Source organism: Lissotriton vulgaris, chromosome 11, assembly GCF_964263255.1.
Source record: "Lissotriton vulgaris chromosome 11, aLisVul1.2, whole genome shotgun sequence".
In the NCBI taxonomy this organism is placed as follows: Eukaryota; Metazoa; Chordata; class Amphibia; order Caudata; family Salamandridae; genus Lissotriton; species Lissotriton vulgaris.
Genome location: NC_141699.1, coordinates 483924508 through 483936985, shown reverse-complemented (window position 1 = coordinate 483936985; position 12478 = coordinate 483924508). Strand labels below are relative to the sequence as shown.

General features: G+C 47.5%; 7 non-coding genes across 7 annotated transcripts; all 7 read left to right on the top strand.

The window, feature by feature from the left end:
* Positions 1-6006: 6006 nt before the first annotated feature.
* TRNAS-UGA (transfer RNA serine (anticodon UGA)) lies at positions 6007-6088 on the top strand. Its single transcript has one exon. It is a non-coding gene; the product is annotated as a tRNA-Ser (tRNA).
* Positions 6089-6631: 543 nt separating this feature from the next.
* TRNAS-UGA (transfer RNA serine (anticodon UGA)) lies at positions 6632-6713 on the top strand. Its single transcript has one exon. It is a non-coding gene; the product is annotated as a tRNA-Ser (tRNA).
* A 544-nt stretch (positions 6714-7257) lies between these two features.
* On the top strand, positions 7258-7339 carry TRNAS-UGA (transfer RNA serine (anticodon UGA)). The gene has a single exon. It is a non-coding gene; the product is annotated as a tRNA-Ser (tRNA).
* A 1169-nt stretch (positions 7340-8508) lies between these two features.
* On the top strand, positions 8509-8590 carry TRNAS-CGA (transfer RNA serine (anticodon CGA)). The gene has a single exon. It is a non-coding gene; the product is annotated as a tRNA-Ser (tRNA).
* Positions 8591-9129: 539 nt separating this feature from the next.
* Positions 9130-9211, top strand: TRNAS-CGA (transfer RNA serine (anticodon CGA)). The gene has a single exon. It is a non-coding gene; the product is annotated as a tRNA-Ser (tRNA).
* A 543-nt stretch (positions 9212-9754) lies between these two features.
* Positions 9755-9836, top strand: TRNAS-CGA (transfer RNA serine (anticodon CGA)). Its single transcript has one exon. It is a non-coding gene; the product is annotated as a tRNA-Ser (tRNA).
* Positions 9837-11003: 1167 nt separating this feature from the next.
* TRNAL-CAA (transfer RNA leucine (anticodon CAA)) lies at positions 11004-11085 on the top strand. Its single transcript has one exon. It is a non-coding gene; the product is annotated as a tRNA-Leu (tRNA).
* The last annotated feature ends 1393 nt before the right edge of the window (positions 11086-12478 follow it).

Below are 12478 nucleotides of genomic sequence, written 5' to 3'. Positions count from 1 at the left end.
CCTTCCCACTTGCCCCAGGTTGAGGATCAAGTTTCACAGGAAACTGATTCTGCAGTCCAAGAGGAGACTGTCTCAGATGAGCTTGAACCTGAACAGGTTGAGTTTCTGGGGACAGGGGGACCCTCAAGGGCAGACCTGGGGCAGGCTCAATTAGATTGCCCTTCACTTGAACCCCTCAGACAGCAAGCTGCTGCTGAGGCTGCAGGGAATGCTCAAGGTACCCATAAGGTGTATTGGGATGAAGGGCTCCTTTATTCAGAGGCTAGAGACCCCAAGCCTGGCACAACCAGGAGGTTGGTCATACCTTTGAAGTTTAGGGGCTTCCTTCTTACCTTGGCCCATGATATTCCCCTTGCAGGACACTTAGGCCAGAATAAGACCTGGGACAGGCTTGTTCCACACTTTCACTGGCCTCACATGTCAGAAAATGTCAAGGAGTTTTGTCGCTCCTGTGTCACTTGCCAAGCCAGTGGTAAGTCAGGTGGCACAACAAAGGCCCCCCTGATACCACTACCTGTGGTGGGGGTACCCTTTGAAAGAGTTGGAATAGACATTGTGGGTCCCATGGATCCTCAAACAGCATCTGGGCACAGATTTATACTGGTGGTAGTGGATCATGCCACCAGGTACCCAGAGGCAATTCCCCTGAGGACCACCACAGCTCCTGTGGTGGCAAAAGCCCTCATTGCAGTTTTCTCAAGAGTGGGCTTTCCAAAGGAGGTTCTTTCAGACAGAGGTACTAACTTTATGTCTGGATACTTAAAAGCAATGTGGAAAGAGTGTGGAGTAAACTATAAGTTTACCACACCTTACCATCCACAGTGCAATGGGCTTGTGGAAAGGTTCAACAAGACCCTAAAGGGAATGATAAAAGGTTTACCAGAGAAGCTCAGGCGGAAATGGGACATCCTTTTACCCTGCTTGCTCTTTGCTTACAGAGAGGTCCCACAGAAGGGGGTTGGCTACAGCCCTTTTGAACTTTTGTTTGGCCACCCTGTAAGAGGTCCATTGAGTTTGGTGAAGGAAGGATGGGAGTTACCTCTCAAAAAGCCTAAACTAGACATTGTGGACTATGTACTTGGTCTCCGCTCCAGGATGGCTGAATACATGGAGAGAGCATCCAAAAACCTTGAGGCAAGTCAGGAATTACAGAAAGCCTGGCATGACCAAAAGGCTGTTATGGTTGAGTTCCAGCCAGGACAGAAGGTGTGGGTGTTGGACCCAGTGGGGCCAGCAGCTCTCCAGGACAAATGGACTGGACCCTACCCTATCATTGAAAAGAAGGGAGAAGTCACCTACTTGGTTGACTTTGGTACCCCTAGGAGCCCCCACAGGGTGCTCCATGTGAACAGATTGAAAGCATTTGTTGACAGGGAGGACATGAGTCTCCTCATGGCCACAGATGGGGAACAGGAGGAAGAGAGTGACCCTCTCCCAGACCTGCTTTCCCAGAACCCTGATGATGGTTCAGTTGATGGAGTAGCCTTGGCAGGCAGCCTCACTGAGCAGCAACAGGTGGACTGCAGACAGGTGTTGCAGGCCCACAGACATTTGTTTTCACTCACACCCAGTCAGACTAACTGGTGCACCCATGAGGTGGACACTGGTGACAATCTGCCTGTGAAGAATAAGATCTACAGGCAACCTGACCATGTCAGGGATTGTATAAAGGCTGAGGTGCAAAAGATGTTGGAGCTTGGAGTGATTGAGCCATCAGAGAGCCCATGGGCTAGCCCAGTGGTCCTTGTGCCAAAACCTCATACCAAAGATGGGAAGAGAGAAATGAGGTTTTGTGTGGACTACAGAGGTCTCAATGCTGTCACTAGGACAGATGCTCATCCCATTCCAAGAGCAGATGAGCTCATTGATAAATTGGCTTCTGCCAAGTTTCTGAGCACATTTGATTTGACAGCTGGCTACTGGCAAATCAGACTAGCTGAGGAGTCAAAAGCCAAAACAGCATTTTCGACCCCTAGTGGACATTATCAGTTTGTGGTAATGCCCTTTGGCTTGAAAAATGCACCTGCCACTTTCCAAAGGTTGGTGAACCAAGTCCTTGCTGGGTTGGATGACTTTTGTGCAGCATATCTAGATGATATTGCTGTCTTTAGCTCCACCTGGGAGGATCACCTGATCCACCTGAAGAAGGTTCTGGAGGCCCTGCAAAGGGCAGGCCTGACTATCAAGGCTACTAAGTGCCAGATAGGGCAGAGCAAGGTTATGTACTTGGGCCACCTAGTAGGTGGGGGTCAAGTTCAACCACTGGAGAGCAAGATCCAGACCATACAGGACTGGGCTCCTCCAACTACCCAGACACAAGTCAGAGCCTTCTTGGGCCTGACTGGGTATTACAGAAAATTTGTAAAGAACTATGGGTCCATTGTGACACCATTGAATGACTTGACATCCAAGAAGATGCCCAAAAAGGTTCAGTGGACAGTTAGCTGTCAAAAGGCATTTGATGACCTGAAGAAGGCCATGTGCTCTGCACCTATCCTGAAGAGTCCTGACTACTCCAAACAGTTCATTGTACAGACAGATGCTTCTGAGTTGGGGGTGGGAGCTGTGCTTTCACAACTTAATCAAGATGGTCAAGACCAGCCCATTGCTTTTATTAGCAGAAGGCTGACCCCCAGGGAGAAACGTTGGTCAGCTATTGAGAGGGAGGCCTTTGCTGTGGTTTGGGCCCTGAAGAAGTTGAGGCCATACTTGTTTGGTACTCACTTCCTAATTCAGACAGACCATAAGCCCCTCTTGTGGCTAAATCAGATGAAGGGTGAAAATCCCAAACTGCTCAGGTGGTCCATTTCCCTACAGGGGATGGACTTTACAGTGGAGCACCGCCCAGGGACTGACCATGGTAATGCAGATGGTCTCTCCAGGTACTTCCACTTAGAACATGAAGACTTATCTGGTCAAGGTTAAGTTTAATGTCCCTGCGTTTGGGGGGGGGGGGTTATGTAGGAGAGTAGGGTCTGCTATCCTATGGTCACCCCAATTTTTGCTTTTTGCTTCACTGGTTTTCGACTTACTGGGGCTGTGGGCCTGCTAATCAGACCCCCAGCCTGCTGTTCTCTCTCTAAATTTATAATACATGTGCTATAGGTACATACCACAATTGGAAATGGACTCCTTGTCAGCCCCTGTACCATGCACTATAGGTGCTCAGGGCATAGGTGCCACCAAGGCCTACCAGGGGCTGAAGCATAGCTTTTGCCACCCCTGGCGGGTTCTTAAATTGACACAACTGGCTGATCACTCAGCTGGGGCAAGTGGGTGTAATCACCCCTTGCTTAGATATAGTATACCTATATCTAAACCTATATCTGGACACATATATAGCCTGTGAGTCACTCCTATGGAAGGCCTCATCAATCCTGGAGGCAGAGTGCGTGGTTTTATGTGAGATGGAGCTCTGGCACGAGCTGAGCCTGTCTGCAGCTGTCGGGAACAACTCCCTAAGCTGATCCGGGATAATGCCATACCATATACTCTTAAGCGCCTTATAATCCTCGCGGTTATATAGCAACTTTGGTTTGGCTTTATCAAAACATGTTGTGTACGGTGTCATACGAATTGGAATACTACCCCCTCGCCAGTTCTGGCGACGGGGGTAGCATTCCACCCTTCTAGAGGGAGAAGACATGTTACTTTACTGAAACGCGGTTGATTTAAAATGAGCCTCAGATCCACAAAATGGATGCCCCTGCCACAGACACGGGTCTGGCCTCCTGCTGCTGACCGAAACCCGGCAGAGGAGGCCTGGACAAAGAGTTTCCTGTCACAGGGCGGTGTCAAACCACCCCAGACAGGAGATAGTGGATTGGAGTAGGGAGGTTTCAAAGAAACCAGACACTGCCTGGGGAGCACAAGGCTGCCCCTTGCAGGATCCGGCCAAACCGGTTCTGGGGCCTCCCAGCCCCTGTCCCCGCGCGGCCAGGATCAAAGGAGAGGGGTGTAACCACCCCCTTCCTGGGTCCCACCCATAGGAGGGGACCTAGCAGGATGTCCAACCCCCTAGATTCGAATAAGAGGGGGAGCAGTCCCAACGGACTTCAGATCATCCTGAAGAAACATAAGAAACGAAATCTGGACCCTTCGACTTTCTACACGACGTGAGAAGACTGAAGAATCTCCCTTGTGGTCAAGGAGTGACCACCCTGTGCAAACAGGCACCATCCAGCCCTCGACCCTTGCTTTGTTGCAGTTCCCGCCGGAACTCGAGCGACAGAGATCGACGAGATCAAGCTTGCCTGCCTTCTACCTGCCCGATCCACAGTCCCTGCAGAGCTGAGACCCGTGGAGGCGACCGGAAGCGTGGGGCACGCCATCTTGAAAAGGCCACGAGACGCTGACCGTGCAGCCCACGAGTGACCCTCGAAGCTGTACACCGGGGTTTGAGAAGCCCCAGCCCCGAGCTCCACTTGCACCAAAGCTCACCCCTCCACACTCGACGAGTGCTGCGTGGGGCCCTTCTGCTTGTGTGCGCTCGACGCGTTGGCCCGGTCACTTGCCAGCTGGCTTGTGGCCCCTGTGCCGACGAAACTTGAAATACGACTTGCTTTTCTGGTTGCTCCAGATCTGCACCAGCTCCTGTGAAAAGGAGCACCCACTCTGACCCTCCTGGTTCGAGTGATAAGCAATCTCCCGGTCCTGCGTGGATTGCTTTTGCCAAGTGCTGTTTGCTGCAATCTTGAAGCCGACGGTGCTGACGGCGAGAGCCTACGTGGGACAGATCGTGACCTGCTCCTGGACGTCGCAGATGCCCCAGAGCCCACGTGACAGCGGAGAGAAGCCTATCGACAACCGCCTGATTGCGCCCGACATTGCCTGGTTCCGTCCTGGTTCCACCCTGGTCACTGCTGAGTGACCCAGACTCTGTCCCCTCTGCTTTCAGGTACTTTTCTACTTCGATCCACCCTTGGATCGCACCGGACACTTCTGCTTCACAGCGCCTGCAGCTGCAACAGCTTCAAGCACCAAGAACCTGCGTGACAGAACCCGACGCCACTTCGACCCTGTGCACCCACGGCCTGTGGGTGAGGTAACTTTGCAACGCCGGTGTCCTTACACTGGTACACACCTCTAGGGTCTGTGTCTAAAGTTTTGTGTTCCTAGGTTCAGCGGAAGTATCATTTAATTCACTTTATCCAACTTTTACGCACCATTGACTTTGCATTGGTGCGCGCCGCACTTTCCGTGCTGCACCCGTCTCCTGTGGGCTACTCCCGACTTCATCACTGCTAGTCCTGACTGCTCCCAGCGAATCTCTAGGCCCTAGGCCTAACCATTGTTCGATAAGTGTTCCTTATACCACTTTTTTAGTATATGGTTTGAGTGGCCACCCGCCCTCATCCATAATTGTGCAACTTTATATGTTTTACTGTGCTTTTGATTTAACGCTTGTGCCCCTTTCCTCATAAAGAGTACTGGGGAGTAATTTAGAAATAAATACATATATTTTTATAAATATATACTTGTGTGGTGTCCTTTCATTTGATTACAGGATTGTATGTGGTAAAACAGCTCGCTTAACACGACCTCTTAAGTTAAGCCTTTAAGGCTGCTTAGTCCATGCTACCACTAGGATAGCTTGTCTACAAGGTTGACTTACAACCTGACATCTTTGGGGTTTGTTTGGACTGATACCCAGTGGTTCCAGAATTGGAAACACTACATATCAGGCCAACTTCTCACAAGCGTGTCTTGTTTAAGCTTTTGGACTCTTTCTGAGTACACTCAAGGGCCCGTTGCCACCGCCGTAATATAGGGAAACGAGGATAGAAATGTGCAGTGATTGATTACCGCTCATCGGTGCCCTGTCACTCACTTTGAGTGATGCGTATTGCTATTTTTATTAATTGTCTCAAAGCATGCAAAATAAGTGAGGACAACAGGGCACTGCTGGTACGTGCCCCGTCCTTCTGTTACTTTATTTTTTATGTCTCGGCCTGACGTGAGTAGTGCATGGCTCGTATACGACAACTGTGACATCATATTCACGCAGCTGCGATGGCCGAGTGGTTAAGGTGTTGGACTTGAAATCCAATGGGGTTTCCCCGCGTAGGTTCGAATCCTGCTTGTAGCGTCTTGAGATTTTGCATGAACACCATTTGGTTTAGTTAAGGAAATGTTCACTTCTCGTTACGCAATCCTCATCAAGTCACAGAGTTAAATGGCAAAAACTCAAACTAGATGTAAACATTGAGACAATTTCCATACCCAGGAAGTGTTTTAGAGAGCAGGTGGCTCGGAAGGGTTCGTAGTCTGGACCTGTCCTGCCTGATCTAGACAAGTCATGAAAAGAGTACTTTTTTTTATGAAGCGTGTCTTGTTTAAGCTTTTGGACTCTTTCTGAGTACACTTAAGGGCCCGTTGCCACCGCCGTAATATAGGGAAACGAGGATAGAAATGTGCAGTGATTGATTACCGCTCATCGGTGCCCTGTCACTCACTTTGAGTGATGCGTATTGCTATTTTTATTAATTGTATGAAAGCATGCCAAATAAGTGAGGACAACAGGGCACTGCTGGTACGTGTCCCGTCCTTCTGTTACTTTATTTTTTATGTCTCGGCCTGACGTGAGTAGTGCATGGCTCGTATACGACAACTGTGACATCATACTCACGCAGCTGCGATGGCCGAGTGGTTAAGGTGTTGGACTTGAAATCCAATGGGGTTTCCCCGCGTAGGTTCGAATCCTGCTTGCAGCGTCATGAGATTTTGCATGAACACCATTTGGTTTAGTTAAGTAAATGTTTACTTCTTGTTACGCAATCCTCATCAAGTCACAGAGTTAAACGGCAAAAACTCAAACTAGATGTAAACATTGAAACAATTTCCACACCTAGGAAGTGTTTTAGAGAGCAGGTGGCTCGGAAGGGTTTGTAGTCTGGACCTATCCTGCCTGATCTAGACAAGTTACGAAATGAGTAATTTTTTTTTATGAAGCGTGTCTTGTTTAAGCTTTTGGACTCTTTCTGAGTACACTTAAGGGCCCGTTGCCACCGCCGTAATATAGGGAAACGAGGATAGAAATGTGCAGTGATTGATTACCGCTCATCGGTGCCCTGTCACTCACTTTGAGTGATGCGTATTGCTATTTTTATTAATTGTATGAAAGCATGCAAAATAAGTGAGGACAACAGGGCACTGCTGGTACGTGCCCCGTCCTTCTGTTACTTTATTTTTTATGTCTCGGCCTGACATGAGTAGTGCATGGCTCGTATACGACAACTGTGACATCATACTCACGCAGCTGCGATGGCCGAGTGGTTAAGGCGTTGGACTTGAAATCAAATGGGGTTTCCCCGCGTAGGTTCGAATCCTGCTTGCAGCGTCATGAGATTTTGCATGAACACCATTTGGTTTAGTTAACTAAATGTTTACTTCTTGTTACGCAATCCTCATCAAGTCACAGAGTTAAACGGCAAAAACTCAAACTAGATGTAAACATTGAGACAATTTCCACACCCAGGAAGTGTTTTAGAGAGCAGGTGGCGCGGAAGGGTTCGTAGTCTGGACCTGTCCTACCTGATCTAGACAAGTCATGAAAAGAGTACTTTTTTTTATGAAGCGTGTCTTGTTTAAGCTTTTGGACTCTTTCTGAGTACACTTAAGGGCACGTTGCCACCGCCGTAATATAGGGAAACGAGGATAGAAATGTGCAGTGATTGATTACCGCTCATCGGTGCCCTGTCACTCACTTTGAGTGATGCGTATTGCTATTTTTATTAATTGTATGAAAGCATGCAAAATAAGTGAGGACAACAGGGCACTGCTGGTACGTGCCCCGTCCTTCTGTTACTTTATTTTTTATGTCTCGGCCTGACGTGAGTAGTGCATGGCTAATATACGACAACTGTGCCATCATACTCACGCAGCTGCGATGGCCGAGAGGTTAAGGCGTTGGACTTGAAATCCAATGGGGTTTCCCTGCGTAAGTTCGAATTCTGCTTGCAGCGTCATGAGATTTTGCATGAACACCATTTGGTTTAGTTAACTAAATGTTTACTTCTTGTTACGCAATCCTCATCAAGTCACAGAGTTAAACGGCAAAAACTCAAACTAGATGTAAACATTGAGACAATTTCCACACCCAGGAAGTGTTTTAGAGAGCAGGTGCCTCGGAAGGGTTCGTAGTCTGGACCTGTCCAGCATGATCTAGACAAGTCATGAAAAGAGTAATTATTTTTTTATGAAGCGTGTCTTGTTTAGGCTTTTGGACTCTTTCTTACTACACTTAAGGGCCCGTTACCACCGCCGTAATATAGGGAAAAGAGGGTAGAAATGCGCAATGATTGATTACCACTCATCTGTGCCTTTTCACTCACTTTGAGTGATGCATGTTGCTATTTTTATTAATTGTATGAAAGCATGCAAAATAAGTGAGGACAACAGGGCACTGCTGGTACGTGCCCCGTCCTTCTGTTACTTTATTTTTTGGTCTCGGCCTGACATGAGCAGAGTATGGCTCGTATACGACAACAGTGACATCATACTCATGCAGCTGCGATGGCCGAGTGGTTAAGGCGTTGGACTCGAAATCCAATGGGGTTTCCCTGCGCAGGTTCGAATCCTGCTTGCAGCGTAGTGTGATTTTGCATGAACACCATTTGGTTTAGTTAAGGAAATGTTCACTTCTTGTTCACAATCCTCAAGTTACAGAGTTAAATGGAAAAAACTCAAACTAGATGTAAACATTGAGACAATTTCCACACCCAGGAAGTGTTTTAGAGAGCTGGTGGCTCAGAAGGGTTTGTAGTCTGGACCTGTCCTGCCTGATCTAGACAAGTCATGAAAAGAGTACTTTTTTTTATAATGCATGTCTTGTTTAGGCTTTTGGACTCTTTCTTAGTACACTTAAGGGCCTGTTACCACCGCCGTAATATAGGGAAAAGTGGGTAGAAACATGCAGTGATTGATTACCACTCATCTGTGCCCTTTCACTCACTTTGAGTGATGCATGTTGCTATTTTTATTAATTGTATGAAAGCATGCAAAATAATGAAGGACAACAGGGCACTGCTGGTACGTGCCCCGTCCTTCCGTTACTTTATTTTTTTGGTCTCCGCCTGACATGAGCAGAGCATGGCTCGTATACGACAACAGTGACATCATACTCATATAGCTGCGATGGCCGAGTGGTTAAGGCGTTGGACTCGAAATCCAATGGGGTTTCCCTGCGCAGATACGAATCCTGCTTGCAGCGTAGTGTGATTTTGCATGAACACCATTTGGTTTAGTTAAGGAAATGATCACTTCTCGTTACGCAATCCTCATCAAGTCACAGAGTTAAATGGCAAAAACTCAAACTAGAAGTAAACATTGAGACAATTTCCACACCCAGGAAGTGTTTTAGAGAGCTGGTGGCTCAGAAGGGTTTGTAGTCTGGACCTGTCCTGCCTGATCTAGACAAGTCATGAAAAGAGTACTTTTTTTTATGATGCATGTCTTGTTTAGGCTTTTGGACTCTTTCTTAGTACACTTAAGGGCCTGTTACCACCGCCGTAATATAGGGAAAAGTGGGTAGAAACATGCAGTGATTGATTACCACTCATCTGTGCCCTTTCACTCACTTTGAGTGATGCATGTTGCTATTTTTATTAATTGTATGAAAGCATGCAAAATAATGAAGGACAACAGGGCACTGCTGGTACGTGCCCCGTCCTTCCGTTACTTTATTTTTTTGGTCTCCGCCTGACATGAGCAGAGCATGGCTCGTATACGACAACAGTGACATCATACTCATATAGCTGCGATGGCCGAGTGGTTAAGGTGTTGGACTCGAAATCCAATGGGGTTTCCCTGCGCAGGTTCGAATCCTGCTTGCAGCGTAGTGTGATTTTGCATGAACACCATTTGGTTTAGTTAAGGAAATGATCACTTCTCGTTACGCAATCCTCATCAAGTCACAGAGTTAAATGGCAAAAACTCAAACTAGATGTAAACATTGAAACAATTTCCACACCTAGGAAGTGTTTTAGAGAGCAGGTGGCCCGGAAGGGTTTGTAGTCTGGACCTATCCTGCCTGATCTAGACAAGTTACGAAATGAGTAATTTTTTTTATGAAGCGTGTCTTGTTTAGGCTTTTGGACTCTTTCTGAGTACACTTAAGGGCCCGTTGCCACCGCCGTAATATATGGAAACGAGGGTAGAAATGTGCAGTGATTGATTACCGCTCATCTGTGCCCTGTCACTCATTTTGAGTGATGCATATTGCTATTTTTATTAATTGTATGAAAGTATGCGAAATAAGTGAGGACAACAGGGCACTGCTGGTATGTGCCCCGTCCTTCCGTTACTTTATTTTTTAGGTCTCGACCTGACATGAGTAGCGCATGGCTCGTATACGACAACAGTGACATCATACTCACGCAGCTGCGATGGCCGAGTGGTTAAGGCGTTGGACTTGAAATCCAATGAGGTTTCCCTGCGTAGTTTTGAATCCTGCTTGCAGCGGCATGAGATTTTGCATGAACAACATTTGGTTTAGTTAAGTAAATGTTCACTTCTCATTACGCAATCCTCATCAAGTCACAGAGTTAAACTGCAAAAACTCAAACTAGATGTAAACATTGAGACAATTTCCACACTCAGGAAGTGTTTTAGAGAGCAGGTGGCTCGGAAGGGTTCGTAGTCTGGACCTGTCCTGCCTGATCTAGACAAGTCATGAAAAGAGTACTTTTTTTTATGAAGCGTGTCTTGTTTAAGCTTTTGGACTCTTTCTGAGTACACTTAAGGGCCCGTTGCCACCGCCGTAATATAGGGAAACGAGGATAGAAATCTGCAGTGATTGATTACCGCTCATCGGTGCCCTGTCACTCACTTTGAGTGATGCGTATTGCTATTTTTATTAATTGTCTGAAAGCATGCAAAATAAGTGAGGACAACAGGGCACTGCTGGTACGTGCCCCGTCCTTCTGTTACTTTATTTTTTGGTCTCGGCCTGACATGAGCAGAGTATGGCTCGTATACGACAACAGTGACATTATACTCATGCAGCTGCGATGGCCGAGTGGTTAAGGCGTTGGACTCAAAATCCAATGGGGTTTCCCTGCGCAGGTTCGAATCCTGCTTGCAGGGTAGTGTGATTTTGCATGAACACCATTTGGTTTAGTTAAGGAAATGTTCACTTCTTGTTCGCAATCCTCATCAAGTTACAGAGTTAAATGGAAAAAACTCAAACTAGATGTAAACATTGAGACAATTTCCACACCCAGGAAGTGTTTTAGAGAGCTGGTGGCTCAGAAGGGTTTGTAGTCTGGACCTGTCCTGCATGATCTAGACAAGTCATGAAAAGAGTACTTTTTTTTATGATGCATGTCTTGTTTAGGCTTTTGGACTCTTTCTTAGTACACTTAAGGGCCTGTTACCACCGCCGTAATATAGGGAAAAGTGGGTAGAAACATGCAGTGATTGATTACCACTCATCTGTGCCCTTTCACTCACTTTGAGTGATGCATGTTGCTATTTTTATTAATTGTATGAAAGCATGCAAAATAAGTGAGGACAACAGGGCACTGCTGGTACATGCCCCGTCCTTCCGTTACTTTATTTTTTTGGTCTCCGCCTGACATGAGCAGAGCATGGCTCGTATACGACAACAGTGACATCATACTCATGCAGCTGCGATGGCCGAGTGGTTAAGGTGTTGGACTCGAAATCCAATGGGGTTTCCCTGCGCACGTTCGAATCCTGCTTTTTTTTTTTTTTTTTTTTTTTTTATTTATTATTTGTTAAGCGCAAACAGCTGCCCCAGCAACGGAGCGTCCCGGCGCTGATCCTAACCAGTACCTGAGGGGTGGGGGGGGGAATCAGCAGAGGGGTTAGATGACAGTGAAAAGATGGGTTTTGAGTGCTTTTCGGAAAGCAATCAGATTGGAAAGGGCGCGGATGTGCGGAGGTAGGGAGTTCCAAAGCTTAGCACCTAGGACCTTAAAGGAGCGTCCGCCCTGTCTGCAGAGCTTAGTTCGGGGGACCATCACGAGGTGTTGTCCCAGAGAGCGCAGGTTGCGCTGGGGCGTGTATGGTACCAGGAGTGGGCGCAGGAGTTCAGGGCAGTCCGACTTGAGGATTTTAAATGCCATAGTCAATGTTTTGAATTGGATCCGTGATTCGATTGGCAGCCAGTGCAAATTTCGAATGGTGAGCCTGGCAGAGCACCTGCGTGGGAGCCCTACCACTGCTCTGGCGGCCGAGTTCTGGATTCGCTGCAGTCTTGCTAGTTCAGCTTTGTTTGCCCCCAAGAGCAGGACATTAGCGTAGTCCAGCCGGGCAAGGATCATGGCTTGCATAATGAGTTGGCGGGTCTTTGCGTCAAAAAAACCGAGTATGGGGTAAAGGCTCCTCATGAGACCCACACACGTGGATGCCACTTTCTTGGTGTGGGACTGAAAGCTAAGTGAGGGGTCGAGCCAAACACCAAGGTTTTTGACGACTTCTTTTGGCACGGGGGTGGGGCCAAGCACAGAGGGCC